We start from the raw sequence: 21,779 nt of genomic DNA on the forward strand, positions 1-21,779 counted from the left end.
TAAGTCTGTAGTTGCAAACACTCTTTCAGCCAGGTCAGCACGGACAGTGACCCATCATGTCGCTAATATGTACCCTTGAGATGATGTGCTGAAAATGACACTTTACTCCTTTGACCTTCCTCCCCAAACCCATCATCCCAGTCTCATCATGAGAAAAATGTCAAATTCCCATAGAGGGGCTTCCTACAATATACCTGGTCATTACTCCCTCTAGTATCTTATAAATTTCTCTGTAAATCTAAAACTGTTCTTTAATAAGTTGGTTCAGTTGAGAGAATAAAATCAGGAAAAAAATCACAATATGGCGCCATAAATCTAGAATACAGGTTTGAACAGAGGACTGTGGGAGTTGCATCAGGATTTTAAAATAAAGTATAATCTTTTCTACTTAAAATATTGGAATCTCCAGCAGCAACCAGCAAGTACCTTGCTGAAAGTCAGCAAACATTTCGGAGAATGCTGAGGAAGACAGCACCCTTTTGCAAGAATGACCTAGATGTGGTAGACATAAACAGAGGTAAGTGAAGACAAACTGCTCCCTGTACCACCTTCCTAAATGGTGACGGCAAGTTTCAGTTCAAATTCTGTCATACGCACCTTTATTACATAAAAATTGAGTGAGATCTCAGCAATTTGTCCTTTTTTGTACTTCAACTATACTTCACATGAAAGTTTTTTTGAGAAACCAGAGGGGAAATTGTTTTTCTTTCCATCAGTAGTAGGCAAACAGAATCAATCTCCCTCTCTCTCTCTCTCTCTCTCTCTCTCTCTCTCTCTCTCTCACACACACACACACACACACACACACACACACACACACACACATACACAGGACTGGCCACCTGACCATTTCAGAAAAGACTCCATTTTTGGAAAGTACAGGGTGAAAGGTCACTAGATGTTTATATCTGCTTATTCCGTGTTTATAAGCGAATGAGGAGTGTCTTCAAAATAGTTTAGTCAACACCAGATTTCACCACTGGAACCCATTACTGAGATTTCTCAGGCTGAGGAACACAACTCCCGGTGCAGACAGAAGGCCACACCAGTGTAACACCCAGCTGCAACAGCCTCAGGAGCCCCATCTTTTCTCTTTAAAGCTGGCTGACCACCCAGGAGTGTGAATTCCTGATCAGAGCAAAGTGAGGGTTAAATCTAACCATCGCATGTCTTCATTCTACAGTGACTATTGAAGTCTTTTAAATTAAATGACAGACACTGTACCGCCATGGTGTCCTATGCTATTCTCCAAGCTATCCTCGTTTGAATCCGAACCCTGCCACCAACTGGGCGGCCTCCCTTACTTCTCTGGATCCGGGTTCCTTCTCTGAAAACCAGGGCACTGGGTTAGGTCTCTCTGGTTCTTTCCATCCATATACTTTAGGAACCTGCCGTGTTTTAGCTGAAGTAGAAGGAAACATAAATGTTCGCGTAGAGACACTAGCTTTCACTCTTTGGAGGGCCAGATTACCCACACCATAAACATTAGCCTCTTTGGGGGATCAAATGTTAGCATCAGACCAGTGCGTTTAGGGTTACACTTTCAGTGTTCTATGCTTTATAAAGGATTCTATAGGTATTAGTGATGCTAGTATAGAGTAAGTTATAGCCTGTGTGTGTTTAAGTCACAAAATAAAAATAGTAACCACTGAAGGGGGCCAACTCGTCGATTCTCAGCTGTACTCTGGGCCTCCCCTTCTCAGGGGGTTGGTTTCATAGCGGATGGTGCTCTCCTTTCAGCTTTCAAACGCGACAAACCTAATTCATGTGTCCAGCAGCGGTCACCATGCTTCCTCGCGTTTCCCATTTGGTCCTTTATAAAATCCCAAACGTAGCCTTTTCTTTTAAAATTCCCTTGAGTATTCTTTAAGCTCCACGCATAGTGGGTACCCTCCAGGCAGCGACCCACAAAGCTCCCTTCTCTCAAAAAACAAGGCGCGGAGCTGTGTGTCCCCCACCCCCCCGCCCCCCGCCCCGGGCGCTGCGCGGCGCGCACCTGAGCGGCCAGCCTCCCGGAGCCAGGCGGGCGCCGCAGCGGCCGGTCTCCTGCCGCACGTCCATGGTCACGGCCGCCGGCTTCCTGGGAGCCCGGCAGGAGGAGCGCCCGCCGCCTGGCCATCACCTGGCGCCTCGTGTGGGCGTGTTGCGCCTCAGCAACCCCAAGTCTTCGGCGCCCCGTCCTTCCCCTCGGAGGAATCGCTGGTGCCGCCCCGCGCTCTCCTCTCCAACCCTCCCGCCCCGGTGCCTCCTTCGGGGCTTCGGCCCCGCGCCCAGGTGTTCCCAACCCCGGCCCCCGCCTACCCGGCCTGCGGGTCTCCAGCGCCGGGGCCCGCGCTCCCGCCCCGGGTCCGGCCTCGCTTCCCACCCGGCCCCGCCCCGCCCAGCCTCCGCCGCGCCCGGGCTCTCTCTCCGCCCGGCCTCTCCGTCTCCCTCCCACCTCCGCCCCGCACCCCCCTCCCCAAGAGTTGCTATTTTTAGCGAATCCTCCGCGCGCCGCCACCGGCTCAGCTCGCAGCTCACAGTTCGCAGCCGCGCGCTGCCGCCCTCCGAGCTGCAACCCCGGCGCGGCGTCCGCGGCCGCGGCGCGTCCCGCACTCGGCGCAGCGCGCACGGACCCGGCCCCCGCTCCCGCCGCGCTCGCCCCCGACTCCTCCTCCGGCGCCTGGCGCGGCCGCCAAGTCCCCGCCGGCGGAGCAGGGACCGTCCCCGAGTCAACTTTCAGTCCCCCCTCGGCGTCTGCCTTGGCCATTCTCTTCTGGAAAGATGGCTGTTTGGAGACGGGGGAGAAGTTAGGGGGTCGTCGCGCGGGGCGAAGGAGGGCGCGACCGCCTCGGCAGGAGCGGGCGGAGGTGAGTGGCACCGCAGCCCGGCCCCGGGCTCGCGCTCCGGGGAAGCCCTGGGAAGTGGGGGCCGAGCGTCCTCTGGATGCGCCGCTGCGTTCCCAGCCCGGGTTCCCTAGGTTCGCAGCATCCCGGGCCGGACCCCGCCGCCTCCCTGGTATCTGGCCGCCCAGAGATTGGGGGGTTCCGGGGAAACCTTGATCAGAAGTTCCGTGCCAGGTGCTCTTTGGGTGTAGACCCTGACATTTGCGAGGCAAGCCTAGGCGAGGGGTCGGTTCCGTGAGCCCCCCAACCCCACCTGGCCCCCAGCCCCCAGCCCCCAGCCCCCAGTGTATGCTGGAGCGAGTTATGGATGGAAAGTTGTACTGCCAACGTGTTGCTTGAGGGGCGCAACACTTAGTGGGGGTCGGGGGACCCCTGATGTTTCGTGGGTGACTTCAGTTCCAAGTCTCTCCATCAGAATGCTGGGTTTTCAGAAAAGTTGCGGAGTCCGGGGGATGGGAGGTCCAGCCGTGCCTCGGCTAGTGGAAGGAGAGTGATGGACCGTAAGCTTATTAATGCCAACTGGCGAATCACACGCCACCCGAGACCGCGGCGGCGGGGACGCGAGGGAGGAGAGGACGGGGGCGTTCCCCGAGCGCCCAGCGGGCTGCGGTCCTTGGGCTGGGAAGCCTCCGCCCGCTGGTGCGCGGGGAGAGGCGCTGGTGTCAGAGGCCTGGGCGTCCTCGGTGGCACCCGCGGGACCCAGCTGCTCTCCAGGTTCCAGGAGTGGCGGCGGCCGAAAAGGTGGCCTGCGGCGGGGGGCTGGGGTCGCGGCTCCTGGGCTATGGAATTGCGGATTCTATAGTGAGTCTGCTACGCTCTCATTTCTGGAAGATGGTCGCGTTTGTTTTCCCTGCCAGGGAGGCGCGTGCAATCTCCTAAAATGAACTTTTAGGTTAGGTAACGATAACATTGGAAATCGGTGAGACATCTACATATATCCCACTATACGTGTATGTTGTGTGTGTGTGTGTGTGTGTGTGTGTGTGTGTGTGTGTGTGTACAGAATGTGGGAGTGGCATAAGAAAGGCTTGAAAAGTTTAACTTCAACTAGAAAAGAAAGTGAAGAGTTAATTTCTTTTTTTCTCTCCCCAAAGGGTATAACAATGCTTATACAAAATACTCTTGGCGTGCTGAGAATTCTCATAAAGGGTAAGATTTAGGAATTACAGGTATTTGGAGTACAATCAATGTTTTCAAATCGTGTAAGCATTATTGAAATTCAGAAAAAGGGAGTCTGTATACAGAGAAGCAATATTAAAGAAAAGCCATTGAAATTACTTGGAAAGAAAATCATTTGACATTTGAAAAGGTCTGGATGTTATTTTCTGATGCTTTAGAAATCTTTTTAATCCTGTAATTAATAACAGCACAGAATAAGTTGCAGTTAGTAAATGAGGACAATTAAAATACCATGTTTGGAAAGGATATCTTTTGAACTACTCTCTGGTACGTTGCGTGTTTAAGGAAATTATTGTGACTGAAAATTTGTTGTTTAATATATTTGCTTTTTACCACAGATAATTAGTTCTTTTCCTTATAAACCCCTGTTCCAGTTTGGACCAATTTAATTACCCAAACACCAAGTCACTGATGTGCCTTCTGGAAAGCATTTGCATTGAAAATGCTTAATAAGGCTATTGCATTTCCAAAAGGACAAATAATTTAGTTGTAAAACTTTCTTGTGATTTATTTTCATCCATTTTGTTTGAGTGAGACAAACCTGAGGGAGAGAAGCAGTTTCTTGGAGTAAGTTGTTTTCTGTGTGGGGGAAGAGCGACTGTTTGCATGTGTCTCTGTCACAAACAGGTGCATGTGGTGTGGACATCCTGAGTCTGGGCTTTGGTGTCAGGCTGCCGCTGGAGGGAGAGATGCGATCACCTGCACTACAGAATGGACATTGTTAGATGTATGTAAGATTGTGCAGAAGGAAGCTAAGAGTTTTAAGTGAAGTACCAGTTTATGATTAGGAGGGAAGGTTTTTTTTTTTTTTTTTAAAAAACTGCTGTCTTCCTGTTTCTTTGCCTCTGCAATTGAGCCAATGGACCAGCCTTTATTATAAGTGAGACTGGACACTCTTTGGCTAGAATGTTTGGCATATTGCCATCTTCTGTAAATATAATGATGGCCTTCTGAAATGAAAAAGATAATTTTATGCATTTGCACAGACTTTTATGATCAAGTGTTTTGTGAGCATTATTATGCCCTATTATGCTCCCCCTTCCCATCCCCCCACACATTTGGGGTATATTTGGACACAGTTAGGGTGTCCCAAAAATGTAAGCATACAGTTTGAATAATTATAAAGGCAGAGTTTATTATTTTTTAATTTTTATTTTTTTATCATATATTTCTTTATTGATTTCAGAGAGGAAGGGAGGAGAGAGAGAGAAACATCAATGATGAGAAAGAATGATTGATTGGCTGCCTCCTGCACACCCCCTACTGGGGATCCAGCCCGCAACTCAGGCATGTGCCCTTGGCCAGAATCAAACCTGGGACCCTTCAGTCCGCAGGCTGATGCTCTATCCACTGAGCCAAGCTGGCTAGAGCAAGGCAGTGTTTATTAAAATACATCTCATTTTCAAAATTGAGCTATTAGCTGTTAAAGTATGTATATATTTTGGGGGGGACACCCTGTATTTGGGTTTAAGGGGTTGTTTTTTTTTAATGATTTGAGAGAGAAATATTGATGTGGTAGAGAAACATCGATCAGTTGCCTCCAGCATGTGTCCTGACTGGAGATCAAACTCCCAACCTAAGTATGTGCCCTGATGTGGGTATGTGATCCGAATGGGAATTGAACCCACAACCTTTTTGGTGTATGGACGATGCTCCAACCAACTAAGCCAGGGATAGGATTAAGGAGTTTTAAATCATAAAGTCAACCTACCATGTAACCTGTTTCATTAACTAGTTTAGATGATACACATAACTCACAATTGTATTAATACATCTGCATCTAAGGACTTTTATGGTTATAGTGCTGCCATTTCTTTTTATTAGAATTACCTCTATTTTGAATTTGTTTAAATATTACAACATATCATGCTGTAATTTACACCCGTTCAGTGGGGAAGGTGTAGGTTTTTCTTAAATAGAGATATGGAGAAATAGCTAACAAGGAGAGTCATTTGAGAAACATATGGACATCATAAAATCCTTCTGCATGTAGCATCTGTACCTTCTCATTAGTGAAATATGGTAGCTATGGACATTTTTGATATTACATCCAAATGTGGCTTTTAATTTTTGCTTCAATGGATTTGTTTGTTTTAAAATGTAAGTTATATTAATGTTTAAGTTGGCAGGGGCTCTTATTGTTTGAAACCTTTCCCTTTCAATAAGGATATCATACTGAATTTTTATTGTACACATCCTATGATACATACAGTTATTTCCTAGCTTATTACTGTAACTCCCACCTTTCATTTGAGAAACAGATAGGAAGACATATTGTTCTCATTTTCGGAAGGAGGCCGCACAGTACATCCAAGGTCACACACTAGAGAACCAGTGTGCAGCCGAGGATAACATCTATAGTTCCTGTATGTATTCACAACAGCAAACTGCTCTAGTGGCTATATTATGACATCTTCATAAATTTACACATTTCTAGATTTTTAATCTACTTTTTTTGTTGTTAATCTTTACCTGAGGATATTTTTCCATTGACTTTTAGAGATAGTCGGAGGGAGGGGGAGAGACAGAGAGAGAAATATCAATTTGAGAGAGACACATTGATTGGTTGCCTCCTGCAAGCCCCCACCAGGGCCTTGGGCCAGGGAGGAGCCTGCAACCAAGGTACGTACCCTTGACTAGAATTGAACCTGGATCCCTTTGTTCCACAGGCCACTGCTTTATCTACTGAGCTAAACCAGCTAGGGTCATTTCTAGATTTTTAAAGTGCTTAACTTTGTAGATTTGCAGATCAGCTTTTATATCAGTAAATATAATCATAGGGAATAAGCCCGTACTGTTGCCTGCTGATGAAGGAGAGTGTGACTCCTATAAGTAGTGCTAAAACAAACATACACACCTCTGCAGGGTATACATTCTTTCACATCTCTCTGCCTGCACTGGCCCCACCTTATCAATTGCATCCTGCCCTTTTATTGGCCAAAATGGATTTGAAGTTTATTAGCACAATTGTCAAGTTTGAGGATCTTCAGGCTCACTGGTGAGAGAGCTCAGAACTTGATTTTTAAGAAGAGAGAGTATTGACAGAGGACAATAATGGACCATCCACTCTAGAGCAAGCCAGTAAGGATTAGGGACCCTATTGTTTTGGGTGTCAGGACACCCACCTTCTCTAATTTGCTGTGCTTCTTTGGCCAGACTTATGGTTCATGAATTATCTAGTCATTTGTTGGCCATGTAGACCTGGTATGTAGATAAATCAGAGTAAAAAAAAAAAAAAAAAGAAAAAGGAGAACAATTTGTTCTTTTCTGGAGAAGATATTCTTATGACTTTATCTTCATCCTCCCAAATTCCTTCTCCTTCACTTCCCTCCAGAATCTTTCAGGGCAATTTCCCACATGATTTGAAACAACCAAGGTAATAGTTTTCTGAGATTGTATAGTTAGATTCAAAAGTGGAATGTATTATCGAGGATACAGAAGAAAGCATTGTAATTTCATAGACATATATATTCTTATACAAGCCCATATGTATTTGATGAAAATACTTTCAGCATTTTTGAATAAGCAGACAATACAAGGAGCTTTCTATTACATTTTTTGTACTGTTATTTTTCATAGGCATGTATCCAAATCATTTTAAATATGAAATACTGAAAAAAGTGACGATTCAAGTGTGGTTTCCTATTTACTATGATTAATTATGTTTAGAGCCCCAAGGAGAGGAAAACTCCCATTCTGTATATTCTTTGCTGCACCAGAGTATAGCATGATGCTAGTAAGGTTGAGAAGGGTTGCTAGAAATGGTACTTTCCTCTTCTGTAGAAGAAGGAAAAGGCTGGACTAGTCTAGTTTGAATGAAATAGTGATGAGTGGAATTTGAAATGGCCATTGAAAGCGGGTAAGACTTGGAACACTCAATTGTCACTCAAGAAACTTGGTAGCACGCATCCTTGAAACTAATGTTAGTTAATTTAAGCATTAAGTAAATGTATTAGAGGATATTGACTCTAATTATTTTCTATTATTTGGTAACATATGTGATCACAGATTGAGCAGCGTGAAACAACACAAGTTTATTATCTCAGTTTCATTGCTCAGAAGTCTCCACATGGCTCAACTGGGTCTTCTGCTCAGGGGTTTCACCTGATGTTGGTCTTTTCAGAGACTTAACTGGGGATAGACCTGCTTCCAGTAGATTGTTAGGAGAATTCATCTCCTTGTCGCTGTAGGACTGAGGTCTCCATTTTCTTTCTGGCTCTCGATCAGAGACCACTCACAGTTTTTAGAGGCTGACTGCTGTTCTTTGTCATGTGACCCCCTCATAGGCACTCTTACAACATTTCACCTTACTATTCAAAGCCAGCAAGGAAGAGTCTCTTAGTATGATAACACAGAGAGCACTATTCCTTTCAAACTAGAATGGTCCACATCTTTCTCCTTCTTCTGTAACATACAGGAGTAATATGACATCACCTTTGTCATTTAACATAATCTAATTAAGGAAGTAACATCCATCACTTCTACTATATTCTGTTAGTTAGAAGCAAGTCACACACACACAAAGAAAGGAAGAAAGGAAGAAAGAAAGAAAGAAAGAAAGAAAGAAAGAAAGAAAAGAAAGAAAGAAAGAAGCCCTAGTGGGTTTGGCTCAGTGGATAGAGCTTCGGCCTTCAAACTGAAGGGTCCCAGGTTTGATTTCCGTCAAGGGCACATACCTTGGTTGCAGGCTCCTCCCCAACCTAGGCCCTGGTTGGCACTTGTGCAGGAGGCAACCAATCAATGTGTTTCTTTCACATCAATCTTTCTCTCTGTCTTTCCCTCTCTCTTCTACTCTCCCTAAAAATCAATGGAAAAATATCTTTGGGTGAGAATTAACAAAAAATAAAAAAAAATTAAAAGCAAGTCACTTTTTCTACCCAAATTTAAGGGGAGGGGACTATGCAAGGGCATGACTCATTGGAGGTCACCTTAGAACTTGTCCGCCATATCGACTAGCTGATAGAATCTCTTAAATAAGTTATTTAACAGATGTGGCTTAGAAGCTACTCAATCAGAAACAATGGTCTTGATCACTCTAAAGAACCAATTCTATGAGATAGTATTGCTGTTGCTGTGGCACACCAGCTTCTATAGTGGAAGGTAGGCTCTGCACCATAAGACAGAGGATTCTGCGTATATAATAATAGGTTTCAGTTGCTCCTGGCCAAAAACAATGACACAAGTCCACTGCTGAAGGAAAGGAGAAAAAAAAATGTGAGCAAATGATTGATTAATGAAATGTTGACATTTTTGATGAGGATCAGCATGATACCATTTAGAGGTGGGATTGAATTGAAGACTAGCTGGAGTCATGCCATTCCTTAGAAAGAAAACTCTTCTAGGATTTAGGAGAATGGTGGTAGTGAGGCCCTATTTAGGCATGGTGGTGGTAAGAATTGAGTAGAAGCATTTAAAAAGATGAATCACTAGCACATATGTTAGCCTAGGATTTGACTTAATTAGTTCCTTAATGTATTCCACATGTGAACGATTTTTAAGGGACTGGTGCTACCAATCCTTGCAGGGAACCAGCACTGTGATGTGGAGGCCCACAGCCTGGCCTGCCCTTATTTTACAAGAGGGAACAGAGCCAGAGACCACCTCAGACCTACTGTACATCTGTGGCCCAATGACTGTAGGGTGTTGGGTAGAGACCTGGGGGTCTATTGAGCATAGCCTGTTGCTCCAAGCACTTTTCAGGAATGACTTTATCAATATGCATCTCATCTTTGGCAACTGAGTTCAAATTTCCTAGTTCTGCCTTCCCTCTCACTCCCCAAGAGAATGGAGGCTTTGAAAAGCTAAATTACTTGGTAAGGGTCATTCAGTTAGGATATGAAATCTGGGTCTGATTTCAAAGCCCTTAGTCTTATAGTACACATCCCATACTCACAAGCAGTAAGTGAAGTTTCCAGGGGAAGAGAATTTTTTTTTTTCTATTGAAGAGAAAGGCAGCACTATAATTGCTCTTGGATTCCTTCATTCATCATGAGAGAACTGGACACTGAAAGATGAGGGTTAAAGAGAAGAGGGAGAGTGTGTGCTGTATCATGCCTTCTTTTATTTTCCCAGCAGGAATCACAGATTTTAGGTCTCTTCCATGTTACAGTAAGAATGTGGAGTGCTCTGTATTTTTATTTCTACTTGTCATCTTGGCTACAATCAAAAGCGCTATGTCTCTATGTAGATATTCACTATTAAATTCAGTCAGGAAATGTTATGAATTCTCATTGCCTCTTTGGCTATTGGGTCCTTTCTATAGCTTTTTCAGTTTTTGATCCACTTGAAAAGTCTATTCAGACATTCCTCCTTTTTTCTTCTATTACTTGATCCCCCTTTCTACTCTGTGGTGCCTCAGTATTCTATTCATAGATATTCTACTTTTCTTTTTTTCCTCTTCTGTTTTATGTACTTAAATCTCTTCTTTAAATGGTCTAGTTCCATTGATCGGAATTGTTGGCCCAGATCCCTTTGCTGCCAGTACTGGAACATACAAGCTCAGTGTGGACTCATCTGTATTCTGTGAATTTTATGGAGTTGTACCCTGTGTCCCAGCACAGTTGAGGAAGACCAAGATTACCATGGGGATTTGAGTCAAAATGTAAACATTTACAACTGAAAACTCCAAAGCAGTATACTATACACCTGTTAGGTCAGGTGTATACCTATGGACCACTCCACTGTGGCCAGGTTGACAGAGTGTTAGGATGGCCACATCTGGGCTCAGGTGTCTGTCCTTCTCCAGCAAGACTGTTCTCCCAGAGGGGACTTGTGGACCACCTCTGCCAGATTATGCTGGACTATGATAACCTAATTCAGAGCAAGCTATAACTCAGGAATTCTTGAAATACACTTATTTTGTTTATAAGAATATATTTTTATTAATTTTAGAGAGGAAAAGAAAAGGGGAGAAAGATAGAAACAAGAATGATGAGAGAGAATCATTGATTGGTTGCCTCCTGCACACCCCACATTGGGGATGGAGCCCCCAACTTGGGCATGTGCCCTGAAGGGAATCAAACTGTGACCTCCTAGTTCATATGTTCACACTCAACCACTGAGCCACGCCAGCTGGGCAACATAAACTTGTTTCTTTGTACAGGTTTTAGAATTTCTAGTTTAGCTTAGGCAAGATTTGGCTCTAAAAGCCCAACCTCCTCAACATGCAACCAAATTTTCTCATAGACTGGACCTCGTCTATCTTATTAGCTTTACATTTTTAAACTTTTGCCATTCCCTGCCTTATGGCTTTAAGGATGTAGGCCCTAAACTTGGAGCTAGCAAATGGCATAGATTTTAGATAATAGGAACATCCGACCTGAAAGAATAAGTGACTATATAAAAAAGTTAAGTCAAGATGTGTGTGTGCATGTGTCTATGTGTGTTTGGCAGGCAGGAAACAAATAAAAACAGCATTTCAGTTTTTCAGTTCCTACATCTAGTCATTCTTGGTGACTTTGTACCACTGATTTTTCTGGGATTACTGGAGGCCCGATGTACGAAATTTGTACAACGGGCTCGCCCCTCACAGGCCCAGCTGCCTCACAGCCCTTTGGCCCCGCCCCCCACCCACTGGTTGTTCTGGAAGGTCATTCTGCCATCTGGTCTAATTAGCATATTAGCTCTTTATTATATAGGATGTTATGTAAGCAATGAATTATGCCCAAATTGAGTTGCCCCTTGTAATTGAGAGTACTAAATAGCACGCGTTTCTTTCAGCCTAACATTCTCAGTACATTTGCTGAACCTGCTGCCTCCAGAGCTAGTGGTGGTCTTCTCTCAGCCCAAACCAGGCGTTTTCTCCTCTGAGGTTTTATTTAGAAAGTGTGTCTGTTAGGAGGCTGCACCTTCTCTGTTCTCCTTTCCCTCTAGGCCAGCCGTGGGCAAACTACGGCCCGCGGGCCGGATCCAGCCCGTTTGAAATGAATAAAACTAAAAAAAAAAAAAGACCGTACCCTTTTATGTAATGATGTTTACTTTGAATTTATATTAGTTCACACAAACACTCCATCCATGCTTTTGTTCCGGCCCTCCGGTCCAGTTTAAGAACCCATTGTGGCCCTCGAGTCAAAAAGTTTGCCCACCCCTGCTCTAGGCCCAACTGTTGCTCCTCTTCTTTGTGATGCTGCCTCCGATTTCTGCACCTGATCATGATCTGACTCTTCTCCGAATTCCCACAGTAATTTAGGATTATGGCAGTGGTTCACATAAGCTTACAAGTTGAAGTTTAGCATTAATTGATTACAAAAATGCTGCTGTATGATGATAGCCTTTAAAGGAGTTTGCATTTTATTACCCAGAACGACATCTTTATACTTTTGAAATATAGTAGTATACTTCAAACATGGAATTATTTACATATGTATTTGTGGTTTTGTCAGATTCCTCTGTTGCCTGGTAGAAAGCCATGGCCTCCCATGCCTGGATTGAAAGAGGGCAAGAAGGTTTTGCCTCCTAATAAGCTCGCTCTTCAAATAAAACACCATTGGAAAAGTGGTCTGATTTTTAGCTAAGACTACTGCTCTATACAATGTGAACCTAAGTTATTCTTATTACACATTTTACTTAAGTATGTAGGAACATAAAATAAATACAGATGGTTTCACTTGTAGATTTCACAAATTATAAAACCAAAACCAATGAACAAATATTAAATGGGAACAGTGGAACTGATGAATTTAAAATTATGTGGCAAATGATATTCTACTGTTGAAATTATATGGCCCATGCAGGGTTTAAGAGTATAAAGATGTAACTTCAGATCCTGTTCTTTTTTAATCTGTTTGTATGTTTTATATTAATAATAGAATTGCAGAAAGTATCCTTTTAAAAGTATCCTTTTAAAAGATTTCAAGTCTTTGTTTGCTGGTTCAAGTTAATCAGACTTCATATATGACCAGAACTCTACCAGTAAATTATCTCTGAATGTCAGTTTAAGTGAGACATCGCCTGAATACTCTGTCATATCGTTTTGCTCTCTTAAAGATGTAATTAGCATTGTGGAGTTATTGAATTCTGAATCACATGTTTTAGCAGTCTCCAAAGAATGCAGGAATGGAGAACAGATTGTGTAGAAACTACACGGAGATAGGATGCATGCATCGTCTTCCAATGATGATGATTTCAACCATAGAGTGCAGGTGCGCTGGATGCCTTTGCCATCATGTGTTCTATAATGACGCAATTCATCTCCACCGCTTTTCTCATCAGTATTTATTTAGCAAATTGTATGTTATTTGGCCTTCACCTAATATGTGATTGAGAACACCCACTGCGAATGCCAACATGAAAATGTGGTAGCCATGTTTAGTTTTAAAATGATTATTCAGAAAATAATTAGAATATATGTATGTTTATTTTAATTTTTCAGATTATCATTTCAGTGTAAACCTAAAGTGAAATAAAAGTTCACATCAAACTCCTGTCTGTCTGTCGGAAGTACGAAGTTGCAAATATTAATTGCTACTTAATGCATTTCACATCTAACTCTGTGTAATACGTCATTAACTGGGTTTGTGAGCCCTTTGAAGCCCGAGAGACCTTGTTTACTATTTTCTGTTTTTTTCCTCAGCAGTAAGTGCATTTCAGATAGTGGCTGCCCAGTAAGCACTTGCTGGTTGACCAGTTGTTTATATGTCGTTTGTTCCTTACTGCACTGAGCTCCTTGAGGACAGAGACTGTTTTGTTTTTTTGTGAACTCCAAATGCCTAGCACAGCAACTCTTCCATGAGAAACGCTCAATAAATGTTCTGAAATAAAAAAAATGCATAAATTATGAGCTCTGTGTCTGTGTGTGGGCATGGGTGCATGTGTCTTCTTTTCTGTCTTCCTCTGTCATATATGAGAGACTTCTAACAGTTGTACAGATCAGCACTGCCCAGTGGAGTTTTCTGACATGATGGAAATATTCTATCTCTGTGTTCTCCAGTACCATAGTCACTAGCACATGTGACCTTTGAGTGCATGCAGTGTAGTTAGACCAAGAGCCTGCATTGAATTTTAATTATGAAATAGTGTCATGTGGCTACTAGGCAGCCCAGATCCAGATATAATGCCTCTATTCTCAAACTTATTTGCCTACATCTCCCAACACTACTACATTTTTTGGTTATAATTGTATGTTGTTATTAGATATTGTTATTGGGTGGTAAAAGTGAGTCGTGTCATGTTATCCATAGAGCAGTATATTCCATCAAATCAGTTTCATTCTCCTCCCAAATGACCAACAACATTGCATACCATGTCTTCACTCATCCATCATCTGGTTTTTAAAAACCAGATTTCCTTGTTATTCTATAGGCCTGACACTGACTACATTACCAAATACTGTAAGTTTCACATACACGTTTTTTTTTGTTTGTTTGTTTTTTTAAATATCCTAGGTTTCCTTGTGTTTCTTATTCTCACTGTTTTACTATTTATCTTTCCTAAATATACATTTAAACTTGTGTTAGCTATGTGGTGGTGGTGGTGGTCATCGTTGTCGTCATCGTCGTCATCATCATCATCATCATCTAAAATGGTGTTTATGCTCTGCTAGCCTGTATTTGATGCACAAATGTCTGCTGATATTGTGAACAGATTTCAGATTTACTATACTCTTAAAAATGCCTTTGAATATTCCTTCTCTTCAATTCATTTCTTTTTAAATATGTTTTTTTGTTAATTTCAGAGAGGAAGGGAAGAGAGAGAGATAGAAACATCAATGATGAGAGGGAATCATTGATTGGCTGCCTCCTGCACGCCCCCTACTGGGGATCAAGTCCACAACCCAGGCATGTGCCCTTGACTGGAATCAAACCCAGGACCCTTCAGTCTTCAGGCTGACACTCTATCCACTGAGTCAAACCGGCTTAGGTAATTCATTTCTTTGCTTTTATTGTCCTTTTATTCTTTCTAGCATAGAAAATGAATGAAGAATAACCATATGCATTTAAATATAACCTCATCCTTATCTAAGATGTAATCCCACCAAAACAAGTTTCACAGCTGGTATCAAAATGAATGAAATCAATACAACAGGATTTCCCGTTTAGAAAGGCAAGAATTGCTTCCTATAAGTGGCCAAGTCTTTTATGCAACTTGTAGCACTGCAACTTGTAGCACTTCCAGAGCAAGACTTAGATTAATATCCATCAGACATTTATTGAGTCACAGTATTGGTTATATTCACATATTGTCTCATTTCTTTCAAGAATGCTGAATCTAGTAATACGTAATGGTTATAAAGAGTAAATACTCAAATAAATTGAAATAAACTCTGCTGACAAGCAGAAACACTTAAGCATTTCCCATTCATTCTCTGTTGCTGGAGATTTAATAGTTGTCTTAAATGGCAGGATTTGAAAGCACAGGCGATTTGCCCTAAAGCATGGAGATTTGCCCTTTGTTCATTCTTTTAGTCTAGTGCAGTAGTCCCCAAACTTCAGCATGCATCTGAATTTCTCTGCAGGGCTATACACGCAAAACACTGTAAACTACTTTATGGCTGAGTTAACTCCTTTTCCAAGGTAATTGTGTACACACTAGGTTTTCATCTTGGAACCTACTGTTTCCTCGCTACCCAAAAGATGCAACTCCTCAATATTTCCTTCTTTACACTCTCATTTCAGCACAGTGCTACTCATTGTGGATATGCTATTTATTTATTTATTTATTTATTATTTTAAAATCTTTATTGTTGAGATTATTACAGATATCCCTCTTCCCACACCATTGCCCCCTCCACCCAGTTCCCACCCCGCCCCACATCTTTGCCACCCTATTGTCTTTGTCCATAGATAATGCATATATGCACATAAGATCTTTGTTTAGTCTCTTCCGGCCCCCTCCCCCCTCCCCCCTCCCCCTTTTGAGAATCCTCAGTCTGTTCCATTTCCATGCCTCTGATTCTAGTTTATTCACCAGTTTATTCTGTTCATTAGATTTCTTATTCTTTTACTTTGATTTTTAGGTTCAATTGTTGATGGGTATGTATTTGTTGCCATTTTGTTGCTCATATTTTTGATCTTTTTCTCTTTCTTCTTCTTCCTCTTCTTAAAGAACACCCTTCAACATTTCATATAATACTGGTTGGATGGTGATGAACTTCTTTAGCTTTTTCTTGTCTGTGAAGCTCTTTATCTCACCTTCAATTCTAAATGATAGCTTTGCTGGGTAGAGTAATCTTGGTTGTAGGTCCTTGCTGTTCATCACTTTGAATATTTCTTGCCATTCTCTTCTGGCCTGCATAGTTTCTGTTGAGAAATCAGCTTACAGTCATATGGGCATTCCCTTGTAGGTAACTAACTGCTTTTCTCTTGCTGCTTTTAAGATTCTTCCTTTGTCTTTAGCCCTTTAATTATGATGTGTCTTGGTGTGATCCTTTTGGGTTCCTCTTGTTTGGGACTCTCTGTGCTTGCTGGACTTGTAAGTCTATTTCTTTCACCTGGTAGGGGAAGTTTTCTGTCATTATTACTTCAAATAGGTTTTCAATATCTTCCTCTCTCTTTTCTTCTGGCAGCCCCATAATGCAAATGTTGGTATGCTTGAAATTGTCCCAGAGGCTCCTTACACTATCTTCATATTTTTGGGTTCTTTTTTTCTTTTTGCTCTTCTGGTTGGGTGTTTTTTGTTGTTGTTTTTTTTGCTTCCTCATATTTCAAATCATTGATTTGATTCTCAGAATCCTCTGCTCTACTGTTGAATCCCTCTATATTATTCTTTACTTCAGTCAGTTTATGCTTAATTTTTGACTTGTCCTTTTCCATTTTTTTAGAGGTTTCTAGAAGATTCTTCAGTAACCTTATAACCGTGGTTTTGAATTCTATATCCAGTAGTTTGCTTTCTCCCATTTCTTTCATTTGTGACATGTTTTTTTGTCTCCACATCTTGTCTACTTCCCTGTGTTGGTTTCTATGTATTGGATAGAGCTGCTATGTCTCCTTAAGTTAGTAGAGTGGCCTTGTGTAGTAGGTGTTCTATAGCTGTTTTCTCCTCTCTGTCCTCTCTTTCATGGTTCCCAAACCATTTGTATATTAATATTAGGATCACTGAGGGTCTGGTTATTTATGTCTTTATTCTTTTTTTTTGTCTATGTGTTTCTTTTTTAGTATTTCTACTGTTGTGTCAAAATCACTACCAGCCATCACATTTAGTGTGTTTCTCATCTCATACATTAGAGTTTTTATCTCTTGTAGTTCAATTTGGGTGTTTTAAAATCTTCTGTGTCTCTCTTGAACATTTAAAATATATGGAATGGATTGATAATAACTTTTTAAAAAATATATTTTATTGATTTTTTACAGAGAGGAAGGGAGAGGGCTAGAGAGTTAGAAAGATCGATGAGAGAGAAACATTGATTAGTTGCCTCCTACGCAGCCTCTATTGGGGATGTGCCCACAACCGAGGAACATGGCGCTGGCCAGAATCGAACCTGGGACCCTTCAGTCCGCAGGCCAACGCTCTATCCACTGAGCCAAACCGGTCAGGGCGATAATAACTTTTAATAACCTTGTCTGCAAATTCTAATATTTATTTTAGTTCTTAGTAAATTTCATTTGTTTAATTTTTCTCCTTATGGGCTTTATTTTATACTTCTTTGTGTGCCTGGTAATTTTTAATGGATACTAGACATTGTGAATTTTACCATGTAGGGTATTGGATATTTTTATATTCCTATAAATCTTTTTGATCATTTTTTAATGGGATGTAGTCAGATACTTGGAAACAGTTTGATGCTTTCAGGCCATATTTTTAAGATAAATTTCTGAGTACTGTACCCCAAACCCCATGAATTCTAAGTTTTCTGGTTCGGCTCGATACAGGCAGGATTCTCAGTTCTTTGTGAGTGCAAGGTTCTGTTTCCTCTAATTCTTTCAAGTGTCTCCTTCCCTGGCCGTGGGCTGTTTCCTCATATATGTGTGCTGAATACCTGAGGCGTATTCATAGATCTCTGGAGATCTTTCTTGTTTAGCTCTCCTCCCCCTGGTACTCTGCCTGAGACTTCTAGGTGCTCTGCTCTCCCTGTTTTGTTTTGTTTTTTTTCAGGTACACCTCTGCAACTCAGGGATTGCGTTGGGCTCCACCTCAGCTTTCTTTTCCAGCACCATGGTCTATCCCAGGGGTGGACAAACTTTTTGACTCGAGGGCCACAATGGGTTCTTAAACTGGACCGGAGGGCCGGAACCAAAGCATGGATGGAGTGTTTGTGTGAACTAATATAAATGCAAAGTAAACATCATTACATAAAAGGGTACGGTCTTTTTTTTTCAATAGTTTTATTCATTTCAAACGGGCTGGATCCGGCCCGCGGGCCGTAGTTTGCCCACGGCTGCTCTAGAACCTGGGGCAGTCATAGGGCTCATGTAATCAGTTTCCTATTTCGTAGGTTTGCTTCATGTTTCCCATTTCTTCAGAATCATTGCCTGGTGTACAGCGTCTTGTAAATGGTTGTTTCATAAATTTTATAAAACACTTGAATTTTTTTTTTTTCAGGAAGATGGACAATTCCCATCCCTGTTACTCTATCTTGATTAGAAGTGGGTGTTCTTCATTCATTTTTCTCTTCCGTGTAAAATCTTGGTCAAGATGATTTTGGAAACTATTTAGGTATTTAATTCTCAATGTAATGCAATTCATTGTGACAGTCTTTTATTTTTCAGTAGTTTCCAAACTTTCTATAAGGAATACTTTCCACTATAAATATATTTTCAAAAATTCAGTTTTAGTTGTACTCAGCCAGGTCTTATAATATGCTTGATGATTTTAATCATCATCTTAGCAATTCAAAAGCATTTTTAAGGCAAGCCAGTCATTAATCAAGAAGTTCAATTGGTTAAACATAATAATTTCCATACTTTTAAGTGGATAAAAGATGTTGTTATAGTGAAGTACTGTGCTCCTGTTAGCTGTTTTTTAGAAGGATTGAAGTCCAGTAACTGAAATGATCTACTTTTGAATTTGTAGGTGCAAATGATCATAAAACAGTTATTAAATGTATCACTCTTTCAAATTGTATTACTTTTTATGGAGTTCCTGTTTATGTTTATGTAGGGAATCCTATAGTTCATGGGTAGACCTTCAGAATATTTATATATCAAACAGTAGTGAACTATTTTAATTTTAGTTTCTCTAGTATTTGAATGATAAAATATAGCACTGCGAGCTAATATGAGAATAAAGTGTCAAAATTCAGAAGCACATGTTGCTATAGTGCGTATATCGTGTTGCCTCAAGAGTTTTCTGGCAGTAAGGGCACAATTGCCTGTTACTTTAAAAGAATCCTTGAGGTGGTATAGTTCCATATGCTGTAGGAATATGTCAGTGATTTTTAAATTTTATTTTATAATTTGAGTTTTTAATGCAGTCTTTTGAAATCTAGTTGTTAAGCATGGCAAGAAGACTAGATTTGCTTTAGAAATTCTTAGGAAAATAATTTTGTAAGAACAAATTAAAATTAACTTTAACTTTCTTCGGCACTGTCATAAATATCAGCATGCGGAAGCCAAAATTGCAGCGATATTACATTGCTATGTTTCCAATATTTAAGCATATGTAAAGATTAGGCCAGATTTATATTCTCTTGTAAAATTGAACAAAAATATAAATTATTTGTAGAATGTTAAGAACAGAATCTTAAGAACTTTAATACCACTCTGTGGTGGAGGCTGCTAGCTGTTTCCCGATACTCCTTTTCTCCATCATCCTTAGACATAGATCCCCTGAAATTTCAGTGGGGACAGACCCCTACAGAATACAGATGACATTTCTCAGCCTCCCTTGCAGCTAGACATTATGCCATGTGACAAAGTTCTGGCCACAGGATGTAAGCAGAAGTGATTGTGCAGATTCCCAATGGGGCATTAAGGACAGGTGTGGATATGGCAGGGTAGTCTCTTAGACCTTGCTAAAGAGGCCAGCATTCTAAGGATGGTGGGGCAACAAGACATTTTAAAAAGCACTAGGACAGTGATGACAACTTCTTGAAGCAGAGCTGCCTTAACAACTTAAGGTTTTATGTGAGCGAGTAAGAAACTTCTATCTTGTCTAAACTACTGTTACTTTGGGCCTCTGGCAAATAGGCAAGCTACATACTCTGTTCCCACATTATTTTGTTGTTTATAAAATGTTAGTAGTTGGTTTTTATAACTGCAAACTTTAAAGGACCAAGTGATCATGCATCATAGATATCTAAATTTCTCTAAAGGACCTGTTTTGTTTGTTTGTTTTTTAATGGGCTAGTTCATTACTATCAGCTGAAGAAAACAATACAGTTCGTCTCATTTGACTCTTCTCTGAGAAATTTAAAGATTTGAGGCACAGAATCCTTATGCTGACTTTTGAAGAAACCCAAGTTTGGGAAAAGAGAGAAAGCTAAATTGTTCAGTTTTCTACTTTGCTTCCAGTCACCAATTATTTTTTTCCATTTCTTCAAATTTCATAGTTGTCAAATCCCAAAGTCCACTTTCAGTTCCCAGTGTAAAGTGGTTCCCTGTGCCATTTTACTCCGTTTACTGTTCCCCGCTCTGGAAACTGTTATCCCGAGCCTTTGGGATGTCACACCCTTGCAGTTTCATCCTCTGTCTCTGCTCGCTCTGTAGTCTCCTCAGGGAATCTTCTTTCATCTTTCTCTTCTTTGTGGGTACACTCTGATTCTTGGCTCACTGCTTCTTTCTCTTTGTGTTAGGGAGATTACAATTTGACAGGTTGTAGGTATGTTTTGCTGATACACAGAGTTTAAAGAAATATTGTATTAATTGGCAATATTTAAAAATCAGGATATTTAACATGCAATTCAGAATCGGGCTTTTCTTGACCTAGGAGAAGACTTGACAACACCTCACCTACATTCCCATAGCATTAGGTGGTTGGAGCTGAGTTATTGCTACTCCCTTGAGATCGGGCATGTTCTTTCTTCTTGGTTATAGCCCCCACCACTCACTATTGCTTGCATCTTGTTTATTGATTTTTATTACTTGCCTGATTATTTAGACATTTAAGTTTATGATACTCATATTCTTGGGTAATTTAAGTTTTAATTATCTTTTCTAAAAGTGATTTTTCTTTTCTTCGTCTTCCTTTTCATTTCTAATTCCTCTTTCCAATCACTACTACTACTACTACTACTACTACTACTACTACTACTACTGCTACTACCCTAATTAGACTATCTTATTATCTCACATAGCTTGCTTGAGTAGAATCTTAGTTAAGTTTTATGCCTCATACTATTCAGATCCTCTGATTATCCTCCACACTGCTTCTAGAATGATGTTTCTAAAATTGACATTTCCATATGACTCTATCCAGCCTCAAGACTTTGAGTTGCTCACCTGGCTTCCAGCTGACTTCAGATTCTTTAGCATTGGTTTCAGTGTCAAGTGATGCAGCCACTTTGGAAAACAGTTTGGCAGGTACTCAAAAAGTTAAATATAGAGTTACCATATTACCCGGCAGTTCCATTCTTTGGTATATTCCCAAAGGAATTGAAAACATAATTTGTGCATGAATGTTCATAGCCATTTATAATAGCTCCAAACTGGAAACAACAGAAATGACCACCCACTGGTGAATAAATAAAACATGATATAGTCACACAGTGGGATATTAGTAGGCCATAAAAAAGGATGAAGTACTGATTCATCTACAACAGGGGTGGGAAATCTCCGGCCTGTGGGCCATGTAAGGCCTGAGAAATCATTTGGTCTGCCCTGCCAAGGCATTATGGGTGAATTA

General features: G+C 41.2%; 1 protein-coding gene across 1 annotated transcript in view; it reads left to right on the top strand.

The window, feature by feature from the left end:
• The first annotated feature begins 2,507 nt into the window (after positions 1-2,507).
• Positions 2,508-21,779, top strand: part of HDAC9 (histone deacetylase 9) — an 847,690-nt gene continuing 828,418 nt past the window's right edge. The window contains exon 1 of the mRNA XM_081102525.1: positions 2,508-2,849. The gene's annotated coding sequence lies outside the window, so the exon portion shown is untranslated. The remainder of the gene's footprint in view (positions 2,850-21,779) is intronic.

Source organism: Myotis nattereri (assembly GCF_964212035.1).
Source record: "Myotis nattereri genome assembly, chromosome: 11".
Lineage (NCBI taxonomy): Eukaryota > Metazoa > Chordata > Mammalia > Chiroptera > Vespertilionidae > Myotis > Myotis nattereri.